The 16,186-nt window shown below is 41.8% G+C and overlaps 1 protein-coding gene across 1 annotated transcript in view; it reads right to left on the bottom strand.

The window, feature by feature from the left end:
• KIF3B (kinesin family member 3B) overlaps positions 1-10,842 on the bottom strand; it is a 39,623-nt gene extending 28,781 nt beyond the window's left edge. The window contains 1 exon segment of the mRNA XM_072800528.1: positions 10,693-10,842. The gene's annotated coding sequence lies outside the window, so the exon portion shown is untranslated.
• Between the last annotated feature and the right edge of the window lie 5,344 nt (positions 10,843-16,186).

Genomic DNA, 16,186 nt, shown 5'->3' with positions numbered 1-16,186 from the left:
GTTTTAAGTCGTGGGAATATATTGTGTGATCAGAAAAATAAAATTAGGGGGAAAATGAAATGGAAAAATCTTGTGAAATTAATTAGTAAACTAATATCCAGATGTTAAAATTCATCCTTTTCTTCTTTTCATCTATCTAGTTTCACGGATCACCATAAATATAAGGTAATAAAAATGCTTTGGGATGCCTGGCTGGCTCAGTCGGAGCGTGTGACTCTTGATCTCGGGATCATGAGTCTGAGCCCCACACTGGGTGTAGAGATTACTTATAAAAATAAATAAGTAACTTTAAAAAAAAAAAAAAAGGAAAAAATGTTTTACTTGATGAACAAAGGGCCCTAGAAGTAAAAGTACTTATCTCAACTTTATGGTTAAGTGTCATAAAAGAGCTTCCATGAGGTCGATGGTAATGGCATCTTTAACATTCTAATGTCATTGTGGCCTGTTAGGTAGCCTCAGCCCTAAAAGCATTTAAAGCAAAGATGTCAAAATACTAGACTAATTAAATATAGTCTGTTGTTATTACAGGCAATGTTTATAGCCAGACAGTTGTGCAAACTGTCTAAAATCCTGTAAACTGTCCCTTATGGTACATATATACATATGGTACATATGAGAGCCGTAGCTTCTCAAACTGGCATAGACTATTTGAGAAGAATTGAGTAATCAATATCTTGATCAATCCATTGAAATGTAATACTCAAAATGTTATAATCCCTGGAAACAGCCACTCCCATTTTTTAGAATTATTTTAAGGATATCAATAACCGAATATATGTGCAAGATGTACATATATGTCTATAATGATTTACAGTACCATCTCTAACCACCTAAATACTCATCAATAAAGGATTGGTTAAGATACATCTCTACAGTGGGAAATTATGCAATCACTAAAATGACAATACACCTCTAGGTATTTACTTATAGGAAGATGTTCATGACATTTTGCTGAGTGAAAAAAAGCAGACTACCAAACAGAAGAGTTATTATGATGTGATTTATGTTTACATGTGGACATGCACATGTGCAGAGAAAGATGTGGAGTAAAGAGTGTAAAGTCAGGGTTAAAAGCATGAACTTTAGTGTTCAACAAGACGGTTTGAATTTCTGCACTGCCACTTAGCTACAAAATCTTTTTTTTTAATTTTTTTTATTTTTTATTTATTTATGATAGGCACACAGAGAGAGAGAGAGAGAGAGGCAGAGACACAGGCAGAGGGAGAAGCAGGCTCCATGCACCGGGAGCCCGACGTGGGATTCGATCCCGGGTCTCCAGGATCGCGCCCTGGGCCAAAGGCAGGCGTTAAACCGCTGCGCCACCCAGGGATCCCTTAGCTACAAAATCTTGAGAAAGTTACATAATTCATAGTTTCTTACATAAAATGCAGTTAATGACACCTATCTTGGGACACCTCAGTGGCTTAGCAGTTGAGTGTCTGTCTTCAGCTCAGGGCTTTTTGTGGGGGGCCTGCTTCTCCCTCTGCCTAGGTCTCTGCCTCTCTCTGTGTGATTTTCATGAATAAATAAATAAAATATTTTTAAAAATAACACGTACCTTAAAGAAATAGTCTATGGATTACATAAACTAATAAATGCTCAGTGCTTAGCCTAGCATAAGATGTGTAATGAACACTCATAGAATGCAAACAACATTGATCTAGGGAGTGAGCTTGCAAGTGATTTTTTTTTCTTTCTCTGGCCTTTTTGATAGGTGCATATATTTTGTTTCTTATAATCAAGTGGGAGGACAGCAATAAAGCTATTTTTTTTTTAAGATTTTATTTATTTATTCATGAGAGAGACAGAGAGGGAGGCAAAAACACAGGCAGAGGGAGGAGCAGGCTCCATGCAGGGACCCCAATGTGGAATTTGATCCCGGGACTCCAGGATCACACCCTGATCCGAAGGCAGATGCTCAACCACTGAGCCACCCAGGCGTCCCAAAGCTTTTTTTTCTTTGGGGGAAAAATGTCTAGCACCTTGATTTCAGGTTAAGTATCTTAGGAAGACAGTCTACTTATCTGGAGAGAAACCTACAAAGGTCACATACAAGAAACATGAACAAATAAATTCCTGCCCTGAATTCAAATGGGCACGAGGGATGATAACCCAAACAGGCAAACAAAGAAAGCATTGATCGAGGGGGGGGAAAGATGAGGGAAAAATCCTTTTTCTTTTTATTTGAGGGGGGGTGTAATCCAATTGTGAGACATTCATAAAAATATATTCAAATCTAGAGGATAGGCAGCCCTGGTGGCTCAGCGGTTTAGTGACACCTGCAGCCCAGGGTGTGATCCTGGAGACCCAGGATCAAGTCCCATGTCAGGCTCCCTGCATGGAGCCTGCTTCTCCCTCTGCCTGTGTCTCTGCCTCTCTCTCTCTCTCTCTCTCTGCCTCTCTCTCTGTGTCTCTTGTGAATAAATAAATAAAAATCTTAAAAAAAAATCTAGAGGATACTTCTCATTAGAATCAGTGTAGGTTTGGGGTTTTGTTGTATTTAATAGTCACAACTCATAGTTTAGCAAGAGTTTCATGTTTATTCCTAATCTAATCCTCAAAATCACTTTAGGAGCCATAGTATTAGCCTTATTTTAAAAATAAGAATGGGAGGTTCAGAGAAATTTTTTGCTCAAGGTCTCACAATAATTAAGTAGAACAGTCAGGATTCAAATCTAGGCTTATCTTATTTAAAGACCTACATATGAAGTTATTCTTTATTTTTTTAAGAGTTATTTATTTATTTATTTATTCATGAGAGACACAGGCAGAGGGAGAAGCAGGCTCCATGCAGGGAGCCCGACACGGGACTCGATCCTGGGTTCCCAGGATTAGGCCCTGGGCTGAAGGCAGTGCTAAACCGCTGAGCCACCAGGCTGCCCATATGAACTTATTCTTAATACACACATATATATGTCTGCATCAATATATGCATAGATTAAAACAATTCAAGCTGTACAGGTAAGTATACAATAAACAAGTAATATTCTTCCTACGCCTTGGGGAGATACTCAATGCATTTGCAAGCATTAATGTATCTGTATTGTTCTCCCACCATTTTTTCTTCCCCCCCTTTTTAAAAATAAAGTGGAAGTATACTATGTAACATTCTCCATCTTACTTTATAGATCATTGAGGCAAACTCTGTACCACCTCCTCCTTTAAACAGCTGCCCAGATGTCATGGTGTAGTTGCTTTATAACATATTTGATGGGGCACCTGACTGGCTGAGTCAGCAGAGCATGCAACTCTTGATCTCAGGGTCAAGAGTTCCAGCCCCACAGTGGTGTAGGGTTTACTTAAAATAAAATAAAATAAATTTATAATGTATTTGATTATTTTGCTACTAAGGGATTTTTTCATGGTTTCTGGTCTTCTGGTACTATAAACAATGCTACAGTGAATATCCTGAACATAGACCTTTAACTACAGGGAGGAGTAGTTAGCAGGATCCATTCCCAGAGGTGTAAAGCTATACATGTTCCTTTTTGATAGAGGGTGCCATCTTGCTCCCTTTCCCCACTGTCTCACTAATCCCCCCAATACCAGTGCACCCTGTTGTCTATACCCACTTAACATATAGAACTTACACTCATAACCACCACGAGGCTATGAAGCTGGAAAAGCCTTCCTGCCAGGGACTTCTCATTGCATGTACTAAGCCAGGAAAGAAACAAAGATGTTTCTCTGCTAAAAATGTACACTCTGTTGATGTAAGACACTTAAAATCAACCAAATATAACACTTGGTGCTTGACTGGGGCCCTTTTTGGAACTTGATTCATATGAACCAACTATTACAAAATGTATGAAACAACCAACGGCATTTGAACACTGGATATTAGATGACGTTAAAGAATTATTATTACTTTTTTTAGGTGTGAAGATGGTGTTTTGTTTTTTTTTTTTAAAGATTTATTTATTCATTTATTTATGATAGACATAGAAAGAGAGAGAGGCAGAGACACAGGAGGAGGGAGAAGCAGGCTCCATGCCGGGAGCCCAACGTGGGACTCCATCCCAGGGCTCCAGGATCACACCCTGGGCCAAAGGCAGGCGCTAAACCGCTGAGCCACCCAGGGATCCCAGATGGTGTTTTTTTTTTAAAGAAAGTTCCTACTTTTAGGCATACATATAAAAGTGCTTTCAGATAAAGTTCTGTGCTGTCTGGGATCACAATAAACCAGAGTGGGGCGGGTTGGATGGGAGGTTATTGGTAGAACAGAAGTGCCATGTGCTGATAACTGCTAGAGGTGGGTAATGGGTTCATGGTTCATTATACTATTCTATTTTTATGTATGCTTAAAATTTCTCAAAATGAAAAAAAAAAAATGCCTTCTGACCAACAGCTTTTTTTTTCTTTTCTTTTTTCTACTTTTTCTTTTCTCTACTTTTTTTCTTTTTTTTCTTTTCTTTTTTCTACTTTTCTTTTTTCTTACTTTTAAAAAACCCACACTCATATAAAATGTACCTCTTAACCATTTTTAAGTGTACAGTTCAGTAGTGTCAATTACATCCACATTGTTGTGCAACAGATCTCTAGAACTTTTTCATCTTGCCAGACTGAAACTCTATACCTATCAAACAAAAACTCCCCATTTCCCCCTCTCCCCAGCCCCTGGAAACTACCACTCCACCTCCCTATTGTAGCATGGAACAAGATTGCCTTGTTTTTTAAGGCTAAATAATATCCTATTGTATGTATATGCCACATTTTTTAAATCTACTGACCTGTGTGTGCATGGACATCTGAACTACTACCACCTCCTGGCTATTCTGAATAATGCTGTAGTGAACATAGGTGTATTCTACTCAATGACTTTTCATTTTTTTAAAAATATTTATTTATTTATTTTTCATCTTAGAAAAGATTTATTTATTTATTTATTTATTTATTTATTTATTTATTTATTTATGAGAGAGAGCGTGCGCGCCGTGCGCACATGAACAAGGGGAGGAGCAGAAGGAAAAGGAGAAAACACATCTCAAGTAGACTCTGCGCTCGATCCCAGGACCCTAAGATCAAGACCTGAGACAAAATCAAGAGTCAGAGGCTTAAAAAAAAAAAAAAAAGGAGTCAGAGGCTTATTAACCTTTTGAGCCATCCAGGCTTCCCTTAATGACTTCTCATTTTAATCAGACTGCCTTTCAACTGGGTAGAGAGCCAGCACAAAATCTACATTTTAAAGAGGGAGGTGGTCTCGACTAAAGATTCAGGGACACCTAAGATTGAAAACCATTTTTTTTTTAATTTAAATTCAATTTGCCAACATATAGTATGACACTGAGTGCTCATCCCATCAAGTGCCCTCCTTAGTGCCCTTCCAGTTACCCCATCCCAATTCTACCCTCCTGAGCTCTGGGGCTCTGCACAAGTTCCTCCACCTTTCTCAGTCTATTTGCTCATCTGTAAAACGAGAAGACCACCAATACCCTGCTGCTTGGGGTTGTGTGAGGATCAGAAGAGACAAGCATTACAGTGCCTGGCCCACAGGAGGTGCTTTAGAGGAGAAAAATTTAGAGGAGAAAAATCCTGAGATGGGGAGAGGGAAGTAACATGACATACCAAGTTAATAAGTGGCAAAATACGCAGAAACCAGGTCTACCTGGCTCCAAAGTTCATGGCCCTTTTTTCCACACAGCCCAAGATATCAGTCGTTGGGTTGCCTCTTCACATTTTTTTTTTTTTTTTACCAACTCCATGCACCACCTGTATTATTATTTACTCAAGGTTTTTCTTTAAATCTTTCTTTTAATCCAAATTTATTTTTAAAAGAAACTTATCACTTCATGAATAAAAAATCAGTATCACTTGCTGTAAATAGAAGGTAACTATGAAAATAAATATAAGGACATACAACGTTACTAAATTCTAGCTATATACTGTGGCTTCTCTAAGGGCTGAGGTCTCATCACCCCTGGTTAGAAAGCCAGCTTAGCAAGTGTTAGACAGGAACCAAACAAACATTCTCCTTGACACAGTCAGAAGAACTAAATGAGTTTAAAAGGGAATAACGCTCAGGGTGCCAGGTGGCACAATCGGCTAAGGTTAAGTCCAACTCTTGGTTTCAGCTCAGGTCCTGATCTCAGGGTCCAGACACAGAGCCCTGCTTGAGCTCTGTGCTCCATGCTGAAGCGTGGTCAGCTTAGAGTTTCTCTCTCCCTTTCCCTCCACCCCTCCCCACTCCCCTGCACTCAGGCTCTCACTCAAATAATGAATAAATCTTGAAAAACAAAAAAAGAGGGGTCAGTGCCTGGGTGGGTCAGTTGGTTAAGGGTTAAGTGTCTGCCTTTGGTTCAGGTTATAATCTCAGGGTCCTGGGGTAGAGCCCCATATCAGGCTCTCTGTTGAGTGCAGAGCCTGCTTCTCCCTTTCTCTTCGCCTACTGCTCTGCCTACTTGTGCAAGCGCTCACTTTGTCAAATAAATACTTTTTTAAAAAAAATAAAAAATAAAAATAATTAAAATAAGGGGGGAAATAATGCTCACCATGCCATTCAATGTAATTAAGGATGTGGTATTTGAGTGCCACCTAAAGTCTTCTGTTCCACCTGGTTTAACTCTGCAGAATCTAACCCCATCTAGATACCCCAAATCAGAATCCCATTTTATCAAAATTTCTAGTGATTTGTGTGTGTGTTAATGTTCGAGGAGCTCTGCCAAATGTGCTACAACTATAGTAAACAGTTCCCAAAGTCTATGAAGCAGAATTTCCTATAAATCACAGGATTTATTTCAGTAATATGATGAGTAAAATACTTAAAGAAAAAAAAAATCCCTCTCCAAAAGTCCAGCAGTGGGGTTCCTGGATGGCTCAGTCAGTTAAGTGTTTGCCTTCAGCTCAGGTCATGATCCCTGGGTCCTGAGATCAAGCCCAGAGTCTTTCCCTGCTCAGCAGGGAGTCTGCTTCTCCTTTCTCTCTCCTTCTGCCTCTCCCCCTGCTCCTGCTCACTCTGTCTCTCAAATAAGTAAAATCTTAAGGAAAAAAAAAAAAAAAAAGGTTCACCAGTACTGCCATCAAACGATGGCACATTGGTACCATTGTGGAATCACCATTCCACAATGGTAGCATGCTCTCACAGCTCATACAGTGCACAAACCTGACAATGTATGTACAGTACTTCTGGTTAATGTCACCAAACAACACCCTATTCAGGGAATGGAGGGTTTAAATATGCCCATGTTCTGAGTCTTCCACATTGGGAATTCTGTATCAAAAAGAAAAGTGGACTAAGGAAAAGCAGCAAAGAGGACTGAAAAAACTTATTAGAAGATCCTTATGGTATGTGAATTATACCTCAATAGAGCCAGTTTTTTTTTTAATTTTTTATTTATTTATGATAGTCACACAGAAAGAGAGAGAGGCAGAGACATAGGCAGAGGGAGAAGCAGGCTCCATGCAGGGAGCCCGACGTGGGATTCGATCCCGGGTCTCCAGGATCGCGCCCTGGGCCAAAGGCAGGCGCTAAACCGCTGCACCACCCAGGGATCCCTAGAGCCAGTTTTTAAAAAATACTTTTAGAGGATCCTAGTAAGATTTTAAGAAAGAAAATATACAGTTCTACTTTAGAACTTTTTTAAGTTCTTACTTTCCCCGAAGTATTTATTTAGAATTGTTCTCTTATGAGGCTGAGAAAGAAGCAGAGATGTTCATTAGAGCACTATATGTGATTATAAAAAGCTGGAAACAAATGCCCAATCCAGGGAGAATTAACTTTGTAGTAAATGGTACATGGTAACATGAAAACATGGTTATGAAATGTTAAATGAACATTTCCAAATGCAAAATGAAAAGTCTGCTTTGGGTGGTATATTTATCTAAAAATATATCTGCAAGTAGACAAGTTTACTGAAATTGAGAGAGGATACCATTTTCACAGGTAATCCCTCCCCACTAAATTGTAATAATGTCTGCTTTTGCAACCTGATTTAGACATTGCCTTGTTAAAAACATTATTGAACGAGGCTGCCTTTATAATTAAAGTTTTTTAACAAATCTATTTAATTTTTTTATAAGCTTCTTTTTTAAAAAAGATTTTATTTATTCATGATAGACATAGAGAGAGAGAGAGAGAGAGAGGCAGAGACACAGGCAGAGGGAGAAGCAGGCTCCATGCAGGGAGCCTGACACGGGACTTGATCCTGGGATTCCAGGATCGCACCCTGGGCCAAAGGCAGGCGCTAAACCACTGAGCCACCCAGGGATCCCCACAAATCATCTATTTCAAAGAAATTGTCAGAAATGCAGATAAAGGTTTACGCAAAGATATTCATCAAGTTATTCTCTGTAGCATTATTTATAATATTTAATATTGAAACTAGCCTAAATGACAATAGGGGAAATAGGTAACAACTATACATCCCAGAGAAAAAATAATTTAAGGATATATTTGCCTTTGGATAGTAAGATGTTATGGTGGTTAGTTCTGGGTAGTGGGACTTAAAGTGAATCTTTTAAAGCTTTTTTTTTTTAAGTTTTTATTTTTAAGTAATCTCCACACCCAACACAGGGCTCGAACTCACAACCCCAAGAGTCACACACTCCACTGACTGAGCCAACCAGGAACCCAAAGTGAATCTTATTTAATCTTTTTCAGGACTTTCCTCATTTTTCCTCAACAGAAATTCATTATTTTTATAATCGGGGAAAAAAATTCTATTAAAAAATGCTGGGGGGACGCCTGCGTGGCTCAGCGGTTGACTGCCTTTGGCTAAGGGTGTGATCCTGGAATCTCGGAATCAAGTTCCACATCGAGCTCCCTGCATGGAGCCTGCTTCTCTCTTTGCCTATGTCTCTGCCTCTCTCTTTCTGTGTCTCTCATGAATGAATGAATGAATGAATGAATGAATAAATAAATAAATAAATAAATAATAAAATCTTTAAAAATAAAAAATGCTGGGAAACAATTAACTAGTTAATTTAAAACGTTGGCAACTGAAGCAATAAGGAAAAACATGCTATATATTTCTTAGGCTAGAATCTGATTCGTTACTGCAGATCTTGCAAAACCAGTAACTAATTCCACCAAGAACTATCTTCTTGCGGTTGTCTTAAGTAACCCGAGCTGATATTTTATCTCACCTGAATGGAATCTTTGTGATTTACTAGCTAAGTTTTTTTGCTTAGGTTATTGAAATGTGTTATAAACTAATAATTACTGCAATCTACTATACCTCCGGAGACTGCTATGAGCTTTTAGTTTCTATTTGCTTTATTCCCACACAAAAGCCCCCAAAGCAAGCACTTCCTGGAACCACTGCTGAAGGTGATATGAAGGACCCCAGACTAGGTAAAAGCCCGCATCCTGTTTCAACTCCCAATAATCTTTTTTTTTTTTTAACTCCCAATAATCTACTGCAATTTCTAGTTCCCTTGAACTTGCTTCCATTTATACACCGTGTTCAAATATGACAAAATGCAAGTGCTGCAAATATCCTGCCAAAAACTTTAAAAATAAAACCACACCCACCACAATGATCATTGGTGCTCTCTAATGCAAACCGTGATTTAAATAAATCAGCATACTAAAGATAGATCTGCCTGTGTGTGAAGAGCTCAATGCCTGCAGTGTGACAAAGTGAGAAGACACAATGTGTCACCATGACTAATTGAGCCTTAAACATGAACATCCCGAGCTGCAGTGCAGATGTGTGACACTGATAAGATGAGCTGATTGCAATCAATGATCTCTGGCTGCCAAGAAATATGCTCTAAAAGCCCCACCCTGCAAGGTCTGGGTGATAGCCCAGTATGAAGTCACCAAGGAAGAAAATACCACTCAACTCCATGTTCAGTCTTCTAGGCAGGGCTGGAAGAGCCTAAGAAGGCTGTCCCAGGTCCTTATTTTGCATACACAGAAACTAAGGGCCAGAGAGGTTGAGTTATTTGCCCCAGGTCACACAGTGAATGGCAGAACTGCTACTAAAATTCTTGCCCCAACCCTCCAGATCCTACCCACTTTTCACACATCCTGTGATGGCATACCTTTTGACCAAGAAATCTTTCTAAGACTCTGGGGAGATCAGGTGATGTTGAAAGGAAAATAATGAGCCCATTGGGCAGACAGGAAAAACTGAAGCACCAAAAAGCTGAATCTTTGCAGTTAGTCAGCAGGTGGTGTGGGACTTGGGCTGCCTTCGTCTCACCCATACAGATGTTATCACCACCATCAAGAAACAGTGTAGGGGGGTTCCTGGGGGGCTCAGTAAGTTAAGCATCTGCCTTCAGCTCAAGTCATGGTCCTGGGGTCCTGAGATTGAGCCCCGCATTGGGCTTCCTGCTCAGCAGAGAGCCTGCTTCTCCCTCTCCCTCTGCCCCTGCTCGTGCTCTCTCTCCCTTGCTCATCCTGTCTCTTGAATAAATAAATAAAATTTAGAAAGAAAGAAACAAACAAACAATCAGGGTAGGGCCGAATGACTCGGTACAAGCTTGCAGGTCCTACCCGTGTCAGCGGTTTGGGCCTCGAGTGTCGGGCTGCTAAGTGTGAGAGGTGGCTTATCTTATAAACTGGATATCTATTTACTGACTTATTGGCCAAGTGACTGACATCCAGATTCAGTTAAAGTAGCTCAAAGGTTTTCCCCCTGATTTCTTCAAACATTCTTTGAAGACACTTTTTCATCAGCATCCAACATTAGTTACCCACGAACAGAAGAGAATGGCTCTCAAAGACAGCAGGGATGTACTACCCACCTGAAAGATGAATGAACAACTCAGTGGTAGAAGGATCAATGGACTTGGCCTCAGCAGATCTAGGAGTTATTTGACTTTTGTGTGCCTCTACTCTCCTCTTCTGAAAAGTCAGGTTCATAATAGTACCCATGTTCAGGGTTGCCTTGAGGACTAAATGAGATAACCTGTGTCAAGTACTTAAGATAGTGCTTGGCTCAATAACTGTTGGCTATTCCTATTACTTTTATTATCATTATCATTGGCAAGGCCTAGTTTTGCCATTTATTACCGAATGAGTGTACCTCAAGCTTTAACTTGCACAGGACACACCCGGGGGTCTTGGTAAAATGCAGCTTGGTGTATTAGATCTAGGCCTAGATTTCTTCTTTTTTTTTAAGATTTTATTTATTTATTTATTTATTTATTTATTTATTTATTTATTTATTTATTTATTTATTTATTTGAGAGAGAACACGAGGAGGGAAAGCAGCAGAAAGAAAGGAGAAGCGGGGGATCCCTGGGTGGCTCAGCGGTTTGGTGAGCATGGAGCCTGCTTCTCCCTCTGCCTGTGTCTCTGCCTCTCTCTCTCTTTCTCATGAATAAATAAATACAATCTTAAAAAAAAAAAAAAAAAAAAGAAAGGAGAAGCAGACTCTCACTGAGCAGGGAGCCCAACATGGGGCTTGATCTCAGGACCTGGCATCATGGCCTGAGCCAAAGGCAGACGCTTAACCAACTGAGCCACTCAGGTGCCCCTAGGCCCAGATTTCTAATAAGCTTTCAGGAGACATGGGTATTTCTGTCACACAAAACACACTCAGAGCAGCAAGAACCTACCGAACCCAGCACCTAGCAGGTGCCTAACACTATGGACAAAAACAAATGACCTCTTAGCATCTTAATGCCTCATCTGTAAACTGAGGATAGTACATATTCCACATGGGTTCCACTGACTGGCATTAGTCAATAAGAATGCATAGGAAAGAGCATTCTAAACAAGGCTATACAAGTGAAGGTGGTGGGATCATCAGTCTTATTATTCCTAGTATGGAACTTACATCATTGTAAAGACTAAATTTACAAAAGCCATTATTAGCATATATGAAAAAAAAAAAAAAAGGCTTGAATTCTCTTGCCCAGAAGAGATATTCCATTCAAGAATCCTCTAGGAATTCTGGCAGAACACAACAGCTTCTCAAGGGATCCCCAAATCCAAAGCTCTGAAACTTTAGAAATGTCATTTGATGGCTAAGGAAAGAACCACTCTGGCAGGGAAACTGTGGCCATGTGAGGCACTGACAGTGAGCTTCACCAGTGATTCCATTCTCTCTCTCAGAGCCGGCCAGCCTGCTTCCAGCCTTCATCAGCCAAGATCTCAAGTCAGGACAGCAACTCCAACAGCATGAGACAGATGGACACTGCCCTGGCAAAGCCCATGCCTGTCACTCCACAAACTGGCAAAGAGCCAGAGTGCAAGGAAAGCAGGGATTGCGGATGTCCAAGGTGGGGGCTTCAATGAGATGCATCGGGCTGTCTTCGGGCAGCATAAGCTGGGATCTCTTCCCCAAGGACTATAAGGTGTGATGTTTATACCTTCTGCCCCTCCAACAAGTTCAGAGTGAGCCACTGCTAATTCTTCCTCACTGGGCACCTTATCTAAAAATTCTTTCATCATTTAGGGGCAGATGGCACCACCAACATCTACCTAACTGCTCAGGCCAAAAACCCAGGAGTCATCCTTAATTCCTTCGGCTCTTTTCCCAACCACCATCCTGCTGGTTCTGACTCCAAAACACATCCTCAATCCACCCTCTGCTAGCCATCTCCACTGCTACCTCTCCAGCAGGGTACCATCACCTCTCTACTAGCCTCCTAACCTCCCTTCCAGCTGCCATGCTTATCCACCTTAAAATTCATTGGCCACACAGAGACCAAAGTGATTTAAAAATATATATATATATAGACTATTGTCACTCTCCTTCTTAAAGCCTTTAGTGGCTTCCCACACTTTTAGAATCAAATCACAATCCCTTACTCTAGCCTACAAGCCCTCACCCCTCCTCATTGGCCCACCTCTCCTTTCACCTCCAACTCATCTGCTCCAGTCACTCTGAGTCTTCTTTCAGTTCCCAGAACTTACCAAGCTTGTTCCCTTGGACCCTTTACCCTAGCTATTCCTTCTGCCACATTTCCAAATGGTTGGCCCCTTTCTGGCAACAAATCTCAGCAAAACTGTCACCACCTTAGGGGCGTCAGTGTGGTTCAGTCAGTTAAGCGTCCAACTCTTGATTTTGGCTCAGGTCATGATCTCAGAATCCTGGGATCAAGCCCCACATCAGGTTCAGTGCTCAGTGGAGAGTCTGCTTGGGATTCTTTCTCTCCCTCTCCTTCTGCCCCTCCCCCCTCATGCTCTCTCTCTTTCAAATAAATAAATTAATTAATTAATTAATTAAATATCTTTTTTAAAAAATCACCACCTTAGAGAGAGGCCTTCTCTGACCATCCGATTAAAGTAGCAGCACCTTAATCTCCATAAGAAGTTACTCTTTCTGACATCACAGTCCTTATTTCTGTCCAAATTACCTTGTTCATTTATGGATTTATATTTCTGTTGCTGCCATTGGAATGTAAACTGCATGAAAGCAAGGACCTCATCTAACCATCCTGTCTCCAGGCTAGAACAGGGCCTGACACATACCAGGCGCTCAGCAAATATGGAATGAATAAAACTGAACCCAGAGCCAGAAGACCTAATTCCCAGGTGAAATGGGCCATTTACTAACAGCATGGCTTCTCTTACCTCAGGTCCCTTGCCTGCAAAATGAGGATCTTAAATCTGCACCTTATCTTCCTTGTAGGGCTACTAATAACACCAAATGAGTGAAGGCACACTTAAACACTTTTGTAAACCACTAGGTACCATGCAGACAGTACTGTATTATTACCAGCAGAAGAGAAGACTCTTTCTCAGGGACCCATACATCAGTTGTCAAAATGAAGTGTCTAACCCAGGAACCCAACAGCAGCCTAGGTCACAAAAAAGATTTGAACCAGCAGTTTGTTCTTTTTTTTTTTTTTTTTTTAATTTTATTTATTTATGATAGTCACAGAGAGAGAGAGAGAGGCAGAGACACAGGCAGAGGGAGAAGCAGGCTCCATGCACCCACCGGGAGCCTGATGTGGGACTCGATCCCGGGTCTCCAGGATCACGCCCTGGGCCAAAGGCAGGCGCCAAACCGCTGCGCCACCCAGGGATCCCCTGAACCAGCAGTTCTACTCTGCAGTAGGGGCAAACACAAGATGTGAATTCATTTAAAGAAGTCACATCATTTGCAAAGCTAGTAATATGCAAACTAAGTTTGGAGGTCCTTGAAGTATATGGCATGGGGACTGATTTCCACACCTTCTGTTGCAGTTGGCAACAGAGGGACTTAGTACATGTTTATTCAATTGAGAGTTGGGCTACCACACCTAACATCCTACCATGAGCTTTCATCTTTCTTTGCAACCCATTCTAGCATGGAGTTATAGGTTCCTGGAGCCACCCTGTAATAATACTAACGTTTATGTTATACTGTGACAGCTACTGCTTCAAGCTTGCAGTGACCTTCTGAGGTTGACAAACCTGCTGTTAGGAGCACATACTTTAATTTTTAATTTATTCACTCACCAACCATAAATAGAATATAAAGTATTGTATGGGTGCTATGTTAAGCCCAAATAATAATGGCTAACATTTATCAAAAATGCCAGGCACGCACTTTACATTTATTAGACTCAAATGAATCCCCACAACAGCCATACATACATGGTAGATACTATTATTATCCTCATTTTACAGATGAGGAAGCCAGCACAGAGATGAAGTCAACTGCTCAGTGGCAAGCAGGTTGGAGGTGGCAGAGCCAAGCCTGGAACCCAAACAGCCGGACTCCACGCTATTAAAACGCTAGCTTGCAATCGGAATTGCACAACAGCACTGAAAGGGCCTTCAGATGTCATCTAGTCCTCTTCTTCCATTTTAAAGAGGAGAGGACTGAGGGACAGAGAAATCCTCTTTTGAACATGCCAGCTCTTTTGTGAGGTCCACATTTTGAATGATATATATTTAAATGAAGCTTTATATAATATCTTACTTCCTGGGACACCTGGGCAGCTTAGTGGTTGAGCATCTACCTTCAGTTCAGGTCGTGATCCCTCCGTCCTGGGATGGAGCCCCACATTGGGCTCCCTGCAGGGAGCCTGCTTCTCCATCCGCCTATGTCTCCGCCTCTTTCTCTGTGTCTCTCATGAATAAACAAATAAAATCTTAAAAAAAGAAAATTAAAAGATCTTACTTCCTTGCCACTGGAAAAAAAAGGCTCTAGCCATAGTGGTTAGAAAAAATGAAAGAATACACAGCGGCTTTGTAACAGCTACTGTTGAGACAGCGAGGTACAGGGGGAAATATAGGATTTACCTGTGAAATGCAGACACCACCACCACCTACCTGGCAAAGTCTAGGTGAAGATTAAGTGAGATAATGTACCCGAAAAGTGCTTCTTAATCATATACTTTCAAATAGTGATTAAGCTTTAAGCACTTTCCAAAAGACACAGGAAAGACTCTTTTGCTCTCTGAAAGAGTCAACAAAGCCCAAGTATGTGAAAATAAGATCATAACCCCAATCATCTACAACTTGCTCTCAGGGGTTTCCACCACCAGGGCCACTTGTGCAGGTCCACATCACCTCCCTGGGTCTGAGCAGCATGGAAAAGTGAAACTGGGGGCAAGAGGATGTCAACAGCAAAGGAAGACACATAGGAGCTCGTACTCTACACACCTAAACCCTACCAGTCCCAAAGTCATCTCCTGGAAGCCTCGCCCAAACCACCCCTCACACCTCCTGATAGCTTGTCGGGCGCTTGCTTTGTGCCAAGCTACTTGACATGCCCTGTTTCATTGGCTATCTGCATCAGTTCATCAACTCGTTTTACAGATAAAGAAAAGGTGGCTCAGAGATTAACTTGTCCAAGACAAGGCCACACAATTACTGTAGATGCAGAGTCTCCAACTCAGACACTGTCGGCTGGAAACTGGAGCCTTGGTCCCCATTCCAGGGTGCCCTAAGAATTCTGCCTCTCCCCATTCAGGGCCCTTTCAACGTACACAGCTCATTATCTTAACCGCTCTGAGCATCAAGTGTTAGGAGATCCCTGGATAAACAGTCAACTGACGCCCGACCGGGGAAGGGACCTGCCCAAGGTCACACAGCGCGCCAGGGGCAGCGGCGAGGTCCGGACCCCGGGCTCTCGCTGCTCTGCCTCTCTCCGGAGCTGGGTCTCTGACCGCGGCCCCAGAGCCCTCCGGGCGGAGCCCGACGCCTCGAGGCCGGGTCGGAGGGTCGGGCCGCACCTCCGCCCGAAGGAGGAGGGGCGCGGCTGCCCGGACATCGGAGGATGCCCGGGAGGCTGGGCAGAGGATGCTCCGGCTCGTGGAGCAGCAGAGCCAGGCGGCGGCGCCGGGGCGGGCCTCG

This window comes from Canis lupus, chromosome 26 (genome assembly GCF_048164855.1).
Source record: "Canis lupus baileyi chromosome 26, mCanLup2.hap1, whole genome shotgun sequence".
In the NCBI taxonomy this organism is placed as follows: domain Eukaryota; kingdom Metazoa; phylum Chordata; class Mammalia; order Carnivora; family Canidae; genus Canis; species Canis lupus.
The sequence above is the reverse complement of the archived record's forward strand: the minus strand, read 5'-3'. Positions and strand labels throughout refer to the sequence as shown.